This window comes from Cyanistes caeruleus, chromosome 1 (assembly GCF_971803275.1).
Source record: "Cyanistes caeruleus chromosome 1, bCyaCae1.hap1.1, whole genome shotgun sequence".
Taxonomy (NCBI): domain Eukaryota; kingdom Metazoa; phylum Chordata; class Aves; order Passeriformes; family Paridae; genus Cyanistes; species Cyanistes caeruleus.
The window spans coordinates 124,833,536-124,852,241 of record NC_141701.1 but is presented as its reverse complement, the minus strand read 5'-3'; the positions used below and the strand labels follow the sequence as shown (position 1 = coordinate 124,852,241).

At 35.8% G+C, this 18,706-nt stretch overlaps 1 long non-coding RNA gene across 1 annotated transcript in view; it reads left to right on the top strand.

The window, feature by feature from the left end:
- The first annotated feature begins 3,446 nt into the window (after positions 1-3,446).
- Positions 3,447-18,706, top strand: part of LOC111924270 (uncharacterized) — a 29,343-nt gene continuing 14,083 nt past the window's right edge. Inside the window, exons 1-2 of the long non-coding RNA XR_002861557.2 lie at positions 3,447-3,579; positions 4,002-4,074. This is a non-coding gene — a long non-coding RNA (uncharacterized LOC111924270). The remainder of the gene's footprint in view (positions 3,580-4,001; positions 4,075-18,706) is intronic.

Sequence of the window (18,706 nt, the reverse complement as noted above, 5' to 3'; positions counted from 1 at the left end):
CATAGAGCTGAGATGAAGGAAGGAGGATTTCTTCTTTCTCTTTATTTGCATGGAGATGGGATGGTGAACCAAATATTTGGGAGAGTTTATTTTTAGAGTTCTCCCTTAATCTCTTCTGTTGGAGTAGTCCTACAAAGTATTCAAATATTCCTGGATTCAGGGCCTTTAATTCAGGTTTACACTTCCAGAGGATTTCTCAGACTGCCAACATAGAGTTACTTTGTTTCCTTTCTTTTTTTGAGCTGAAACTAATTACCTATTTCACTAAAAATTATATTGTTTTTAGGTCCAGTCATCAAAATGAAAGTTCAGTTATTCATGTAGTCTCAGTCATCCTGAAAAAAAATCTGTGACACCATAATGAAATTAAAACAATAGAATTCATATGCTGTCTCATTATAAGTATATAAAATATAGGAGTCCTAAACTGTTCCAGAAATAAGTAGAAGTGTCACTACAAATTCTTTTTTATGTGTGAAGATTTTACATTAGTCTGTAGCTAAAAAATCAGAAAGAATAGGAAACTGTGATCACAGAAGAGAACTCAAATAGCATATTAAATCTTGGAAAGAATGTTTCTTTTTTATTGTGTCTAATACTATTCTGAGAGAAAGAGTGGGATACCTTTATTAAACTAAAATAAACAGCATTCATCCATAATTCAGAGCTTAATGCCATGATTTCAAAGTGCCAAAAAAGACTATCCTGAGTATTATTTTAAGCAGTCTTCTAAAGCATGGTGTTAGTAGCAACATTTCTGTCTAACTCCATAGTTTTAGCAAGAGCTGTTGCCTGCTACAATATCTGATAACTTCCTGTATATTCAAAACACCCTCAGCAGGCACTTCTTCCCAGCACAACTCACAATGTACTCTTATCACAGCATTTTTCCTTAGCGCTTTTTTTTCCTGCCCTTATTAAAACATAAAATAGGGTAGCATTCTCCCTGAGTTGTGCAGCGAAAGAACCCTTTTGTATCTCTCACTACCATGATGATACAGTAACCTGCTTGTTGACAAGATACAGGTGGGAATTTTCTTAAGAATGTTTTTCTCATAATACACTTGTTTCTTGAAACTGAAACATCTTTTTTTCCAAGACAGTACGTACCTGTTTAACAAGGCAAAGATTTCTGATCAGTGAGCAATAGATGCACTGACCCACTATTCATCATTAGGATCTTTAAATCCATGAGCTGAGCCTGGGGACAGATCAACATTTGATGTGCCTTTATTTCATGAGGTATTGTAGAACCATATCAACTCAAATTTATAATTTGGAGTTTAATGGATGGCTCATGGAGGTCTTTTGCATATCTACAGGTAGAGTGGAGCATAGGACATAGAAAGCAGCATGGACTAAGCAGAATCTCAGATCAGTGTGGCTGTGTCAGCCTGCTGCTGGACCAAGATGGCTCACCTGTGCTAGGGACTGCACCGTGATACCAGTCCTCAACTCTCTGTTGCAAACACATGGTCTCTGTAAACATCACTAATATTTCATCCTCAGTACACAGTGGTTAGTAAGGACAGAAAATACCACATGATCACAGGTAATGGTGCATTCTCCTGTTGTCCATAGAACTAAAAAACTAACAAGAGGTCAAAACAAAAAAATCTCAAGATCTAAGCCTGAGGCTAATGCTTTGCTTTTGAGGCTATTCCTCCTTTTACTGGAGTGCTGTCCAGCAATATCTTGCTTTGAAAATATGCACAATGCCACAAGGTAAAAAGGTATAAAACACAATTTAAGAACTGATACCTAAAACATGCTTCCAGCATCCCTAGAATTAAAGAAACATTACAAATTCCAGTTCTTTCCAACTTTTCTGGCAGAGGGACAGTCTCTGTTTCAAGCCTTTTCAGTTTTAAGATGGAGTCAAAACAGATATTGGTTAATTTGGATAAACTTTGACTAGAGTGTTGGTTTAAAAAATACTGGGTTAGATTCTCTGTTAGACAAAGCACATACAAGTTAAGTGACTTCTTAAGGATGTGCGATATATTCATGACACAGCCAGGAATTGGAACGACCTGATTTTCAGAACTAATCTGTAAGCAATAAATAAGCTCTTAATATCTAAGTTTTAAGCCAAGGCTTCATCTCCTTGTCAGAAGTGACACTATATATTGTTAAATTTTCCCTAACTTGACTGCTGGGTGTCCTCTTTAAGGAGGGCCCCAGCAGTGTTATTTCCAGCTCACAACTGGTTTAAAACCTAAGAGGAATTGGCAGGATTATTTTTTTTCCCCACTTTTCATGTCCTTCTACCTAGCAGTAGAATAATATTCTACTTACAGGGATGGTAGCTTTTAGCTTAGTGTTATGCTATCCCCAGTACCTGTCTACCTCTTCTTACCTTGCTGGAAAGCCAAGTCCCCAAAACACCCCTGACTAGCTGGTGAAATATTTTTTTTCTTTTGTAAGGACAAACCTTTTAGGCCTAGTGAAACTCCTTCACATAGAGGCTCATCAACTCCAGTTTGCCCCTCCTTATCAAAACCATGCTTTTTTTTTCTGAACCTTTAAGTGTGTCTTTCAAAGATTCAATCTCCTTAAAATGAAACAGGGCAGGGGAAGGGGGCAGGGGGATGGGTACCCACCACTGACAAAACAACTGACTTGTTTTCTCTGGCTTTTAGCTACAAGTTGAGACCTTAGCTTAGTTTTTATCTCATTGGATGCTTTGGCATGAAACATCCAAAATCTAAATTGCTGGACTTATTCATGGCATTTCAAAGAGAGCATCATTTGGGCCATACATTAGCAAGCAGGCAAGTAATTAATAATAACACACGTGGAAGCAAATGAATATTTTGCTTGTTGAAAGAGAATGAGAAAGTCAGACAAAGGCCTGGGCTCTATGTCCTTGCCCTCCACAGCAGCAGAAGAAATAATGTTATGAATAGCATTTAACTTGAATTTGTAGCAAACTGCTGCTTTTATCATAAACAATTGCCAGATGGTATACATTATCTTCCTTTTTTCTCCTTTCACAAAAGCAGCATTAATTGCAGAGCAGCCCAGGGCTCCACTCAGCTCATCAGTGTGATAACACTTCATGACCCTGATTAGCCGTCAGTCTACTCAATTAAAAAGATCATTTAGACATTCACCCAATCATTTGCCTATCGAGCCACCTGGGCCTCAACCAGGGGCTCCATTTTTAACATTCTCCTGCCCTCTCTCATCTCGCTTAGCTTTTTTACATATCTCCAAAAGACGTAATTGAATTAAATAAAGCGTCTCAGGGGCAGCTGCAACATCTGCTGTTTGTGGTATGTCAAGCCTTCAGCATTAAAAACAGTTACATATGCTCCAAATTAGCAGGTCGCAGAGATGAAACAGTCGATGATAGTGTTTTTGTGCCAGCGTGAGAAGCAGCTCACAGCTGTGTGCAATTTACAATTAAAGGCTTTATCAGAGCTCAATTGTACTAGTGAATCAAGTGGTGAGAGGTCAGTTAGTGAATTAGACCAATTAGAGCTTGTACAGTTAAATTATCTGTCTTATTACCTTCTGATAAACAGCCTTGTCATATCTTTACTCAGATGATGAAGCTTGGAAGTGTTTTATGAGGTGATACTGTATTTTTCTGTGTGTGTGTGTAATGGAACTCAGAAGCTTAGCAAAGTTGGTCTGATGCAACAAGCATGCAGTCTTAAACTGGTGAGGGGAAAAAACCCCAAATACCTGCAGTTAGAACCTCAAAGCAAAATTCAGTTAGAACAAGAGTTAAGATTACAAATGTTGGCTGTGTTTCAATATGTATTTTTCTACTTGGCAAAATCTAAATTCATGAAGTTAACAGTGGGAAATCTTACACTTTTGATTTCTAGGGTTTGTTTTTTTAATTACTGTCTTTTCCTCTCTCATTCCCTCTCTGAAAGAGGGGTGAGAGGCTAAGGAGAGAATCTAATAAAGCCAGGCTCTGATTTTTATACTGTAAAATAATGCAGTAATAATGGACAAAGACAGAAACTGCTGCTTCTTAATCTCAGGATTTACATGGTTCTGGAAGTATCATCTGTAAACCTGAACAGAGATGACTGAAGATGGGTGAACTGAGTAAAGGTGAGCCATGGAAACCTTTTCAGAAGTCTTATGCATATATGTGTGTCAGTTTATACCTGACTGTTACTGCCATGTCACCCTACAATGTGAATGAGACTTGAGCTGCACCAGCTACAGCAATGCCAAATTTATGGCCACCTGGCCCTAAGAATAAGGAATTTGCTGCCTGGGGCCCCGTATATTTGTGGGGGGAAGAGGAGTGCAGTAGAGGGATAGGGAAGTGGGAGCATTAGGATTAAGGTTGTATGGCATTTTGACAGTGTTGCATGTCAAATTCTGGCTTTCTAAGGCAATGATAACTAAGGATCAGAAGCATCAGAAACCTTTCCTTGAAAGGGACTATCTGTACTTTGCTCTTGAAAATAATGAAGTAAAGCTCATACCTTTCTTTTACACTGATAACATGTTGATGCCATTCTTTTTTAGAGAAAATCCTAGAGATTAGATCATATGCTCAAATACCTTCTTTGCAGAAGGTAATCAATGATGTATTAGGCCATAGAAATGGACTAAAAATATATCTGCTTCTATAACCCAGTAGTCAGGGAATTTGGCTTAAAGAAGCATTGAGCCCATTGCCAAAATTGTATTTCAGTCTTTCACATCATCTTGTCATTGGATAAAAGGCATAAAAATTATCCCCCATAAATTAGTGTTTGGTATCACTGTTCCTTTCATTCTTCACAGTAGCACAGCTTTGGGAGGGAGAAAGGGAGGAAGGAAGGAGAACACCTACAAGGTGAACAGGCTGGCTCATAGGTCATCAGACAGTGGAATAGCTGGCACACACAGGGTTAAATCTCTGTGAGCAAAGGACTGTTTCACAATAAAGGAGATCGTTACTGTAATCAGACTGTATTCTAAGCAACTCTTCTATATTGTGTGGAACTGTACTGTTTAGGAATGTTCAGATCCAAGAGTAAACTGAGATTAAATGCTAGCCCTTTATTGAGGAGAGATTTGGAGTGGGTGGGGAATGTACTTTTATTCCTCCCTAATATTTTTTTGGTGAAAGCATACATCTTTGGAATGGCCTTTTGATCGTGTTTAATGCATGGCTGCTATGTATTCAGGCATGCAGATTTTGCAAAATGAGGAGGGCAAGTTTCAAGCAGATGTTTTGGGATGTCTTATTAAATACCATGATTGAAATAAATTAAGAAGGTTGTGATGCTGAGAATGAGGGTTCTCCAACTGCTTTCTGCCAGTGAATAATGTTGACTAATTTTCCACAGCTTTTGGACTTGCATTTAAAGAAATTCTAATCAGAATCAAAATGGCCCTCTTTGAAACAGCAGATTTAACATTTTAGTGTTTTTTTTAAGTGCATTGATCTCTTTGCCAAGCTTTAAAGGTTTAAAAAGGCAATTGAAAGAAAAAGAAGTTTTTGAACTTGTGGATGAAAAAAAGAAAGAAAAAGTATACTTTTTGAGTGTAAATGAATATATTTTTCCACATTCTTACCCTTCTAAAGGAGTAGAGGGCATTTAGTTCATTCCTCAAGTGGAGGAGAGAAACATGGTCTAAGTATTCTCAAAACTGCTGAGAATTGAATATACAGTGAACACTTGGTCAGGACCCTGATCCTCCTGTAGTGCACATGCTGCTGGCAGTTATTGAAAATCTTCATCCTCTCCTCCTGTTGCATTCTTCCAACTTCTGAGTGACATTTGCCCTTGATAAGGTCAAAATGAAATTCAATCCCCAGATATCAGGATTTTCTGTTTCTAGATAGTAAATTATACCTGTTCAGTAAACACTGAAATAATGGCTTACAGGTGATATTATTTTGTTTTTTTTTTCTTGCCTGCATTGTATTACAGTTGGTAAATTACTTCAGTCCCACTTTTAAAAGACATAGGAGTTTCTGTAGCTTTCCAAAAGTGATTTTGAATTTTAAGTGTCTGTAGCTTTCCAACAGAGGTTAAGTCCCTGGGTAAATAGCTCACTGTTAATCATAAATGTGACATTACTTACATAATTCAGTCAATCTAAAATAGGGAAAAAGTAGAAAAGTTGTTTACAAGCTAAAGTATTGCAATAACAAGACCATATTATGTTGACAGACTGATTTTTTGAAAATTCTATTCTAAGTACAAAATCAGTTTATGGAGAATGTAAGATCTAAAAAGAGAGACGCTCAGTTATCAGTGAATGATAATTACTCTTTATCATCTGTTTGCTGAGAAAACAGGAGCAGTTAGGGCATTGCAACTCTTACTGCACTTATTAACCTCAACTCACAAGCCAAGCTCTTCACAATACAAGACACTGAAGTTAATCATGGGTTTGAAAACCCTGCTAGATGGGGTACTGTCAGGATAATCATCTTCTGACACTTAGTTTTCTACTTTAGTACTAGTTTTAGCTCAAATATTTAAAAATAAAGTAATTTTGGCCACCACTTTATTTTTTTCTCTCCATTTAATTTTTTACTTTCTACTTTTCTTTCTTATATAATAAACATGGCTCAATTCAGCTGTCCTTACCATAGAAAGCCCTGCTTTTCCTAGGCCTGTGAGCCATGGCATGTGTCTGTTTCCCTGAAAGAACCAGTGAGAGTGCCTGCCCTTCCTGGTTGATCAGTTTTAGCAGCATCTGTTATTGCAGCATGACCTCTTTAACATAGCCACAGGACTTAGATTACTTATAAGGAAAAATTTTTTTTACAATGAGGGATGCAAAATACTGGAACATATTTCCCAGGTGGTAGATGCCTCATGCCTGGAAACATCCAGGGTCAGGTTGGACAGTACTCTGAACAACCTGAAGTAGGTGAAGATGTCCTGCTTGTCCCAAACTATTCCATGATTAAAACTGATCTGAATTGCTCATGAGTTGCAGCTGACTTGTGTTGCTGTCTGGGTATCTCCCACCTGTGCACTGAGCCATGCTCCTTCTCAAGAGAGCGTTAAAAAACTGGTTTGGGTCAACTGGACATTTAACAACTACTGCAGAGGGATGAATATAAATGTTTAAATCATGAATATAAATGTTTGAAGAACTGGAGCACAAATTGCCTAGTGGCATTTGTCTCATAAGAGAAATCACCCACCCAAGGAGTTCTAAGATGCTTGAAGTAGTCATCTTATTTTTTACATATTCTCTGAGTGTCTTTTTAAAATCTCTGTTCACCCCTTTCCCAAACAGCATATAATTTGAAAACTATATAATAAGAATTTCAATAAAATAAGACATTGAAGTAATATGGTTCTGATACATGCATTTCTCTGAAATGGTAAACTTGAAATTTGGATTTCAAGTCCACTTTTATCCATCATACTTTTGTAAAAGGATATCTTCTTTTAACCACAATAGTACTTTCCCCCCCACCCCCTTCCTCACATATTCTCTGGTTATTATTTTCTCTGGCATAAAACTGTTTTGGTTTGAATAGTAAATCTGAGTTGCCTGAGGTGGTGTGAGGGCAAAGTCTTTATCCCCATTCCCTAAAGGCACTGACTATGACTATGAACAGCTTTCTTTTTCAGGAAGTCATAGTGATTCCTTTCATTGTTTGTCCACTCTACACTATTTTCCTGCCTTGTCTTAGCTGTTAATATAGAAGCAGATAAATCACCACAATTTACTATTCAGTTCAACCAACATTTTCATTGTTTCATTTAAGACACAGGCCTCAATTTCTGCTGTTTTGCTGTCAAAATAGCAATTTACCTGCCCTTGCTCAATACATAGGGTGATCAGACAGAAATAAGAACCACAGTTGTGCCAAAGTCATTATTCCCAGCAGTGGATTTCTTGGTAAGCCCTTGGAAATAGCTGGTTGATGGTTGGTGCCAGAGGTTTGACAAAAGTAATGAGCTTTGTAATAAAATGTACCAAAAGCAGTATTTCTAAACTGCATCACTGATACAATTAAACAAAATACCAAATGCTTTTCTTGAATTAGAAGCATTACTTCTTGCTTATCTCTTTTCTTCTACTTATTCCTTTAAAAAATACAGAGCAAATTCAGAGCTGCCTGTACTACATCAGTCCCACCAAAGCAATCTGCATTAGCTGAAATAGTTTTACAAAGGTGTGAAAATAAGGGGGTTGCTTAAAAACCTCACAGCTTTATTGGATTTCTGATTTGCGGATGTCTAACTTTCAACCTTTACACTTCTCTCTTTTCCCCTGCTCATTACATAAGAGGTGCATCAAAATGTTTATTAGAGTTTATTAGAGTAAGTTGCAGGCCCCACAGTAAGTAAATCAATAAGTTAAATCCTCTGACTACTGGATAGATAACTTGGAGAACAATTTACCTATACATTTGTAAAGTTCATCTGGATACACTAAATATAGAATGTTTCTTCCTGCCAGTCTTTTAATCCACCTTGACACCCTGTTCAGCCATTAAGAATAGAAGAAAAATGCAAAAGGTAGAATGAATCAAAAGAGATCTTTGTGCTTATCACACTTTTTAGATCTAATGCTTTTCTTAGAATGTTTCAATTAATATTATTTTGTAAAAATCATAACTATTCAGCACTCTTTACTGCATTTACTCTCACAGTGAAAAATCTTGAAATGTCTCCTGATTTTTTTCACCCTAGGTATTTGCTTGAGAAGGAAATCTCTAACTTTCTGTGTTAATTTGGATAAATATGGGGTTTGGGTTTGTTTTTTTCTTTTATAGCCACAACACCAGACCTTCATATTGCTCATGAAAGTTTAATTCTTGATCCATTATTATTTTTACTCTCTGTTAATAATGTATTAGATGTGCTTATTGCCTATCTGTGGATGTATAGATGGGTACACTTTGGTTAGACCAGTCAGAAGTGTTGCTGAGATCACCCTCACTCCAAAAGGATTCTAATGCTTATTGGTTTCATGTTTTAAGAAAAATGAGTCAGTGCATGAAGGAATTTTATTCAAGATGTACTTATTAGATACGTTGCCTCAGTGAAGGTTATAGTTTCAGTATTGATCAAACCACTCTCCCCTGGTGTACAGATGATTAATTCCCTATTAACTCCTAAGAAAAGACTAACCTAAAGTGTACATTTTAACGAGTGGTGCTGCTTCCTCCAAAGTGCACACAACCCCCTTCATTAAAAGTAACTCCCCAAATGCCTTTTCTGTGCATATGACCTGCTTATGTTGACCTCTCATTTCTATTCACATAATACTTTTTCCTGATTTTGCCAAATATTTCTGATTTGTTCTTGCTGTAAATTATATCAGACATGGGTTTTTTGGGTTTTATATATCTCTTCTTATAGTAGTGTGTTTACAGCTGGTTTCAAAAGCCAGACGAAGTTTCTAAAAATTGTGATCTGGAAAATCTTGCTGATATTAGAAGTTTCTGTCTTTCTGGCAGCTATTAATTAGTAGTCAATGAGAACAACATGTATATAAATACAATAAGTTCTTGCACTGACCAAGTCTAACACGAGTTAGAACCTGTGTTTGTGGATTCCTAAAGCAAAGTGGTTATTCTGGGACTCTCTCAGTTGCACCTGTTGTTATGTATATGAGGCCTAGAGGACAACCTGTTCTCCAGCCAAGTGATTTCATGTTTCATGTAACATTTGAAAGACCAGTAGTGGCCTGAGTACTATCACCAGAAAAACTTGTAATGGAAATATCTCTCAGAAGATGGAGAGGCTCTTGATTCTAAGTGGTTTTAGTGATTTTGTCTTGCTGAGGGAGTGAGAGAGGGGAGAATCTGGGATTTCAGGCTTTCTGCACATGCTTTATGTATGGGAAAGTTTAGAATGGTTGTGGTTTCATCCTTCTGCAGCATAGGAAAAATAAATCCCAAAGTACCATCAGCCATGAGGACTAACACTTTCAGCTGCAGGCACATTTCCTGATTGCTCACCAGTTTGTCACCCATCAGCTGATGCCTGTAAAACTATTTCTGCAAGATCTGTGTTTAGAAGAAAACTTGATCACATGAGTGAAAACTCAAACACAATATTCAGCTTGATTAGTGCTATGATAAAAATACTGCCAGTCTCTCTTATATTTAGTTTTTAATTACTTCTCTAAAAGGTATCTAAATCTGATAAAACTTCTGTGATATTGGGCATGATCACAAATTATTCTTATCTGTGAACCTTACAAGCACACAGTTTTGTATTTTCTTGCAGAACATGAATGAAGCTGCGGGTTAGTTTGAACCTATTACTCATCACTGTGACATCTCATGAGATGCCAACACATCAAACATTAGGCTAATTACTAAGTCAAGACTTTCTGTGGACATTTCTGTGAGGGTTCCAGCTAGTCTCACAAACTAGGATTATTTGAGGGCATCAAAGGATTGGTGCATCCTGCAGCAAGAATTAAATAAGTTCAAATTGAGATAGATTTACAGTGAAATTACACTGTAATGTAATGAAGAAGAGAGGCCTTTTTATTTAAATTTTATGTTTTAAATTTTTCAGTATCCCCTTTTTCTGACACACTGCTTAACGTATGTTACTGTTTTAAAATGTTGAAGCTGAATCGTACAGGAAATTTTAGGTAAAATGGAAGTTTAGTTCTTCAGTTAGTAAAGATCCTAACTTGTGAGATGAGTATTTTTAGTTGTGAAGTAAAATTAAGAGAGGCCTACCTCTAATGACAAACACTTTGAATGATGCCTGTTTCTTTTATTCAGAACTCTTTTAACACAAGAAGTTTAGAACTAGTTTCATAATCCATGACAAATAAATTGGGGGATACAATGAAAATGTTTACTGGTTTTGAACAGCATCTTTGTTTTGAATATTGTTTTCTGCCTTTATCCAAGTATTTTCTACAAATAAAAATAATTTGAATTTTTAAAAAATATTTGAACATTCAGATTTTCTTGATTTGACAGCACTATTATGTTTTTTGTTGCTATGAATATAACCTTAAAAGAAGGCTTCTAGAGCAAAAAATTGAAATTGTGAGTTTCCGATAAACATCCTGAAATATTCCGTGATGTTTGTTTTAAGCTTTTTAGATTGGCAGTCATATTTAAGATATTGTGAACATGAAAGATGGAAAATCAATATTGAAGACAATATAAGTTGAAAAAGATGATGCCTTAAATTGTTTGCAATATATTTTTATATATATTTCACCATTCATTAATTTATTTATCATGTTAATGGTAGAAAAAACCCAAAATATCTTCAGTTTGCTTATGCATGGCTTAAACTCCTCTTTATTCCTGGAGTGTATATATGATTTTTGAACAGAAAACACAAATATATATATATGTATATATTTATATACATACACACCTACATAAAATTTCCATAATTAGAAAGACTATTCATGGCACTAATGCATTCACTGCCTTACTTGTAAAACAGCTTAACAAATCATGTTTTTGGAACAGAACTCATCTGTAAGTCCATCTTGCTCCCTGTCTAGCTCTTGCAATAGAAGAAGGCCTCAAGCCTGGTCACTATCTGTGGTTTCCTGTCCTAACACAGATGAAGGACAATAGAGGGTGCATCCCCACCAATCTCCCTTAGTGTCTGCTTTTGGCTATGGTTGTCCATTTTTGTGTTTAATCTCTTCTTAGACGTGTTGTTTCCTCCAGCCCTGTCTTTGGCAGGAAGTTACACAATCAGTGCTCTTTGCATAAAGAGGAACTTGTTTTAATCCAAATTGAAATGAATTTCAGCAGGTAACCCTATGTCTCGGTAGTTATTCTGTCTCTTTCAAGACAGCTGCACCATGCTCTTAGTAATTTTATTTATTTTCTTGCTTCTTCTGACTCTGATATGTCCTGCAGATATGAAGAGTGCTGCATGCAACTGACAGTGACAGCATTATATTTTATGTTCATACTCAGTTATATTCTTAATAATGCCCAGAATTTTATTGTTGGTTTTTCTTTTTGGCATCTGTTGGACTTTGAGCTGATGCTAATAGAGAACCGTCCATGATGGTTCTGAAGTCTTCTGAGTGGAACATCTCCAATAAAAGGTTTTCATGTATCCAAAACAGAGCAGAGGGCTTAAAGAAGTAAAAATATAGAACCCTTTCATAAGGAAAATCTACTGATTGCAAGGCAGATTCTAACAGTATATTTGAAAGGGTGTTTAGAAAGAAAGTAAAGCTTCACTGTATGTAAGTATCAGTTCTGTCTATGAAAGGGTAATATTTAGATAGATAATATATCAGAGTATCTGTACATATAAGGCTTTTCTCTGAGGAGATTGCAAAAAATTATTTGACATTTAATCCTATCAAATTTTCACTGTACTATACAGAAGCCTTCTATTTGCCTTTTGTGCAGGATGAATGGCACTTGCTGTAGCCACATTACATCATAATAGAGCATTTGGTCAATGGTCGGTGTTTTTAAACTGCAGGATCTGTTCAATGCAAATATCACAGAATAATTGCTTAACCTATCTTCCCCTTGTTCAGAGCTCTTCAGTGTTAAATATAAAATGAGCCAGGGTTATGATTTCTGCCAAATCAATAAAACCAAAGGATTTGTGACCAAAGCCTTAATTGTCTTAACAAGAGCATGTATGCCTCTCAAACTAATGAATCATCAAGTATTATTGGCTTCTTTTCCCTTAAACCTTTTGAATAATGCAGATTTTTAAATAGAAGGGTAAATGTTATGTGTGTTAACAGTTTGACAAATTAGCTGTGATTTTGTACTTTGGACTATGACACTCATTACTGGACTTGTGTCCTGCCATTTCCATGTGTCTGTGATTAATGTGTCAATATCAACTGATTCTGCATTTTTGCTGGGTTGTTGTGTGGGTTGTTGTTTTTTGTTGTTTTTTTTAATATCTGCAGTGTGTACAATCCAAGAGCTTAAGTCAGAATTACTAACCACATCCATCAAATAAACAGATCTTTCTTAATATTTATTCCAGACACTTGACCAGTGGTGAGTTTATTCAGATGTCATGTAAAACCTATGAGATGGGGTAAATTTTTGTGCCTGAGCTTCTTGTAAGAGCACCTATGTTGTGAGGAAGTTGGTTCTCAAAAGAAGTCATGGCCTTCATGTTCAGAAAACTTTATTCACATACACAAAAATCGTGTATCAGGATTGGAAGTGATTCTTCTGCTTACTGGTAAGCTGTAGAAGAGGAAAAAGGAAGAAAATCATGTGAAGATAATTTACAACAAAAAAAAGAGTCCAAATATTCTTTCCAAAATTGACAATGGGGGTGATGGTATGTTACTTCTACATGGCATTTTCATTTGCAACTTTCGTTTTTCTGACTTAATTTAAAAATGTGGCTATGCATTTTTTTTCTTTAAAAAAGTGCTTAATATCATTTAGTAGTACTTTCTATATTAGACTAAAATAATGGATTTATATACTTTGATAAGTTAAAGGCAAGACAAGTTTCTCAATGTGTAGCCGTGCCTTAAAGAAGCCTCTTCTGAAAATTGCTCAAAGGTGTTGACTTTATGATTATGAATACTAGTCCTTGCATAATAGCAAAATGTGTGCTAAAGTCTTCAGCAAAGTGTTTAAAACTGAGTAGCACCTCTAAAGCACATACTCAGCACTGGTTAGGCTGCACCTTGAGTACTGTGTCCACTTCTGGACCCCCCAATTTAGGAAGCACTTTGAGATGCTCAAACATGTCCAGAGAAAGGCAGCAAGGCTGGTGAAGGGTCTGAAGGAAATCCAGAGAATTCACAAGAAGCATGACATAAAAGATATTGGCACAACCTGCATGTGAAAAATGCATAGGTGGAGATCTTGGTACTAGTGTTAGCTTCCTAAGGGCAGTGAAATTTAAGAAAGTTTAAGTGATTTTAAGAAAAAGATGATCCACCAGATTTATAAACAATATAAAAAGTATGTGGGAGGAAATCACTGTTTCTAGTACAGCAACGTAGAATTTGTAATAGATTTTATTCCTAATCCACATGTCTCTGTGAAAATGTACCTATGAGAAGAGACTCATTTATTTGTGTTAACAAGTAATTTTCAGCTAGATGGTAGCTTTGGTGAATCTACCCAAATTTTATTGATGCAAGACCTATATCCTTTTTCTCTGATATTGGTAGAACTGTTCTGAAAAGTGAGAAAGTAAGGTCATCTTCTGGTGTTTACTGACATGTATAATGTCATTAATTTCACTGAGGTGCTTTGCACAGGGAAGTATCATTCCTCAATTTATAATGTAAGTTTAAACAGTAGCAATAATCCCAACTGAAGTTCCAAATGCAATTAACACTATACATAGTCTGAAACACTAATGATGTCTAGTTCATATTTTATCAACTGTTGATATTCAAAGCTCGTAAAGGTCTCATCCTGCCATAAACTGTTCATGCTTAATTATTTTCAGTGTCTACCAGACACATTCACTCCCAGGTAGATGATACATAATGAAGCAGATTCCTTACCAGATCATTAGTTCTCCATAAAATGTCATCTAACAACTCACAGTGGTACAATCCAGAGATGGCAAAGGTCATTCATTATTTGTCCAGCTCTGCAGGACAGCAGACAATGTTAGAGACAATCTTAGCTGGCACTGGAAATATATATGAGAAAGTTTCTCTAAAAGTGCAGGTTAACTTCCTATTATTTATAGAAGAATATTGCAGAAAGCAAGCCTGAAAAATTGCAAGGTATTTGCAGAACTAAGAAATTTATAAAGAACTTTGCTAAAACACCATTGCTAGAGTAAGGAAAGACATAACCTCCTAATCATAAATAAACCATGAAGGTCGTGGTCAACACACAGATGACAGAATGCGACTGAAGGACCACTTCATTCAACTCAGCCTCAGGCACTGGAGAAAAATTGTACTTAAGTGTACTGATATGTCAGAAGGCAATAAAGAACCAGAAATACCATCAACTTCAGGATGACAGTCGCAGAAACTTGAACTCTAAGAGCATTGATCTTATGTGTAAAGGCAAGAAGAAAATGATTGCAGTTGACAGAAACTGTGGATTTGAAAGACAAATCTTAATCCTAAATCACAAATAGTGAAGCTAATAGTGTTTGTGAGAAATGTACTGTACATACATATCACATCATTGAGTACATAACACAAGTATGGAAGTTCAAAAATAAACCACAAATAATCTGACAGCAGAGTTTAATAAAAGATTTTATATGAGTTATATGCTTTCCAAGAGAAAAGTGAAATATTTAAAAGAGAATAGCTTGAACTGTTGAATGGCATCCAGCTTATTGTACCTCTGAAAGTGCCATTGCCAGTCCCACTAAAACAATCTTCCAAAAGGGGTTAAAAAACATCTTTTTCCAAAAACATGGCACTGCTTGTGTATTAATCTCATAACAACCACAAAAGGAGGAAAAAAACCTATCCCCTACTGTGGCAGTGAGTCTAAATTTTCATTCCCTGATATCCATTATATTTACAGCGGAGCAGTGTGTCCTGATATGCCTAGAGCAAAGACTTTTGCAATTCCTCCATGCTATAACCAGAGTATTTATCTCCCAGTCAGTTTTTCTTATATTTCCTGCAGTGAGACATATGCAGTCTTTGATTTGACAACACAAATAAAGTGAGCATTTAGGAAAATTTAGAAGCCAGTAAACACAGTTCAGGTTTTTTTTTATTTTAATGATTGCATCAAACTATAGCATCATCGTTTTAAGACACTGATGATCAATTGGACTTTAGGGTCTACCTCTTTCCTCTCTAAATTTAAATGAATCTAGATAGATAAAAATCAAATTTAAATTCTATGCAGTTCATACAGTCACAATTTCAACATAAGAATTTTATGCCTCAAAAAATGTAGAGATTCTGTACATGTGGAGAAAAGTGAAAAGTATGAGCTTTAACTGCTGCATAATTTGTCTTATATACAAAAACATGAATTTTTTATGGGTTTTGTGCTTGTGGTCTCTGCAATATTTAAAAATTTTTCTTTGGTAGCTGAATTCTAATTTCCTACCTATTGCTATTTTAAGTACATATAGTAGCAAAAATGTATAAACCAAGCTGGGAAAGATTTGACTTTCATTACTAGGGGTTTGACAGAATTGCTAAATGTACTGTTTCACAGTTTAACAAAACAGTGGTAATTGTGGAGGATATTTTGTCATATTGCTGTAAATAATTGAGTTAAAGAAAAAACTCTCTAAATATTGAATGAAAAGTGATTGTGAAAGAAAAACACAAAGGAACTGTGGGAAATATATGCTTGACATAAAAAGTGGTGTCTTCTACAAGACCAGCAGACTAAAAGCTGTGACTTCAACAATACACTTCAGCAGGTATTTCTTGTAACAAATTAAAATATGCTTGGTATGAGCTGTGCAGAATGATTGCAGAGCCACTGTCAAGCCTTGTACTGAAAGCTAATCAACACAGTTCAGTCAGCAATCACTGGATGGAGGAAAAGCTGGAAGTCTTGCAATTATGCAATTGTTTTATTTATTGAAAGAACTACTGTCCTACACAGAAACTCAAAATTGATAACATATTTGCAGTGGACAGACAGCTGGTCCCTCATTTTTCAAATCGTGCCTTTGTATATTTGCATTTTCCCTGGTGTAGGTTTTTATTACATTCACAGTGTCTTGGTGTGCAAGTCTGATTTCATGGAGAAAATGTCTTGGACATATTAATGAATTGTTGCTGAAAAGAGATGGAAAAGACAATATAGAATAATTTTCAGTCAAGTCAGTGATGCTAAACAAGAAGCACTTGTTTAACTTGTTAACACTGCACTTGTTAACACTGACCTATGAAGCTTCACTCAAGTTGCCTTAGCTATCAGTACTGAAAAAATGTGGACATTAGAAAATTTATTCCTGTCCTTGTGTTAGCCCTAACAAAATCTTGTCCTTGTCTGGCATTAAAGGAAACACTTGAATTCTGAGCATCTAAAAATTCTGCAAGCTGAGATATACTTTATAGATGATATAAGAGTTAGAAAGACAACTGAAAATAAAACCTGTTCATTTCTCACTGACATTTTTTTCCATAATAGACTCCCTAAACTGAGTTTTGTTTAACTCTGCTGTTTAAACATGGTCTGTTTGATGAAAGTCACTAGAGGACTAATAATCACCTTGTATGCTTTAGTTGAGCAGTTGACTACAAAACCTGAATACTCCCTATTGCCCATAGCAAAGTAAATGTTTTGAAATTGTATCAGGATCTAGCAGAGCTGGGAGAAATTCAAGTGCTGATAGGTCTCTCCTGATTTTCAGCTCTCATTAAACTTTGCAGGATTTTAATGAAATTAATTTGTTTTCTGTGGTTCTGCCCTAGCTGCAATCCTTTGCAAATCAAGACTTCGGTGGCTGCTCTGACAGGAGTGCACAAAAATCCATTGAAAATCAGGGCCAGTAGCCCACTGCCCCTTCACCTTAGCTTAGGCTCATCATGAAGGATCTTTAGAAGTGACAATGCTAAACCCTAACCATAAATGAATGAACAAAACTAAATAGCTCACCTGATTCAATATTTAATGCAAAAAGAAATAAGTAATCCCTCTTCCCCCCACACTTCCCCAAAATCTCACCATCCAAATCTTACCCTTCCCATCCTAATTGCTCTCTTTTGTCATCTAAAGTATTTGAGATCTCATTCTAGAATGAAAATAGTTTTGGTCTGTTGTTTCAGAAGGAATTTGGTTTGGTCTGCTTTGATTTGGGTTAAAATAGCATCTCTCTGTTTTTTTTTCTTCTCCACAGTCAGAACATAAAGATCTAAGGTATTCCAAAGCCATATGAGCATATTTTTACTTCTTTCAACTAATTCATGTTGGAACATCTGAACAAACAAAACTGAATAGAATTTGTCTGTATCTTTCAAAACAAGAAATTGTTTGAAGGATTTTGTAAGGAAATTGCATGAATATGAGACTGAACTGCAAAGAGAATAATTTTGACTATATGAGAAAAGAAATAATTTGTCAGAAAGTGTGCAAAATGTATGTAATACTGATTTATTACAAAGGTTAAAAAGATCACTTGAAATGTTCTCCAAAAAATGCACCTAGAAAATACTTCCCAGCTTCAGCATTATCTCAGTGTTCCCATTACCAGAACTGAAATTGATCTCCTTTCAAAGGTTGTGTTATTCCTTGCCTTAGTTCTTTCTTGATAGGACAGGACTTGGGTTTACCAACAGAGGGCAATAGTCAAGCTAGGAAAGACTGCATCCATCATTTTTGCAACTTCTAATGAGTCAGAAGGACACATAGAATCCTCATCTGCTTTTATGGATATTGCTGTGTAATTGCAGTGTAATTATGGCACACAACAGCTTCAGAAAATTATCTTTGAAGAAAACAGCTGGTTCTCTTTAACAAACAGAGATGAAATCCTGTCAATTAAAAAAAAAATCTAGAGGAAAAATACTAAAAATATATGCCAATAATAAACAGGCAACAACAACAAAAAAAAGAAATAACATAAAAAATTGAAATGGATAAATCTGAGAAACTGCTATGAAAAATATGACTGAAGTATAAAACATGAGAAAATTACAATGATGTGAATGTTCTTTCATTACATAGTTTTATATTACAAAGCAAACAGGCTCATTGAAAAGATTTCCATTTTCTTTCTTCCACTCATGAGTAGTACGTAAGAACCCAATCCTGACGGCCCTTCTGCATGCTTTCCTCTTGACAGAAGAAATCCCCTTGGTTTCAGTGGAATTTCACAGCCTGATAAGTCCAGCCCCAGCCCCTTGCTGAAGC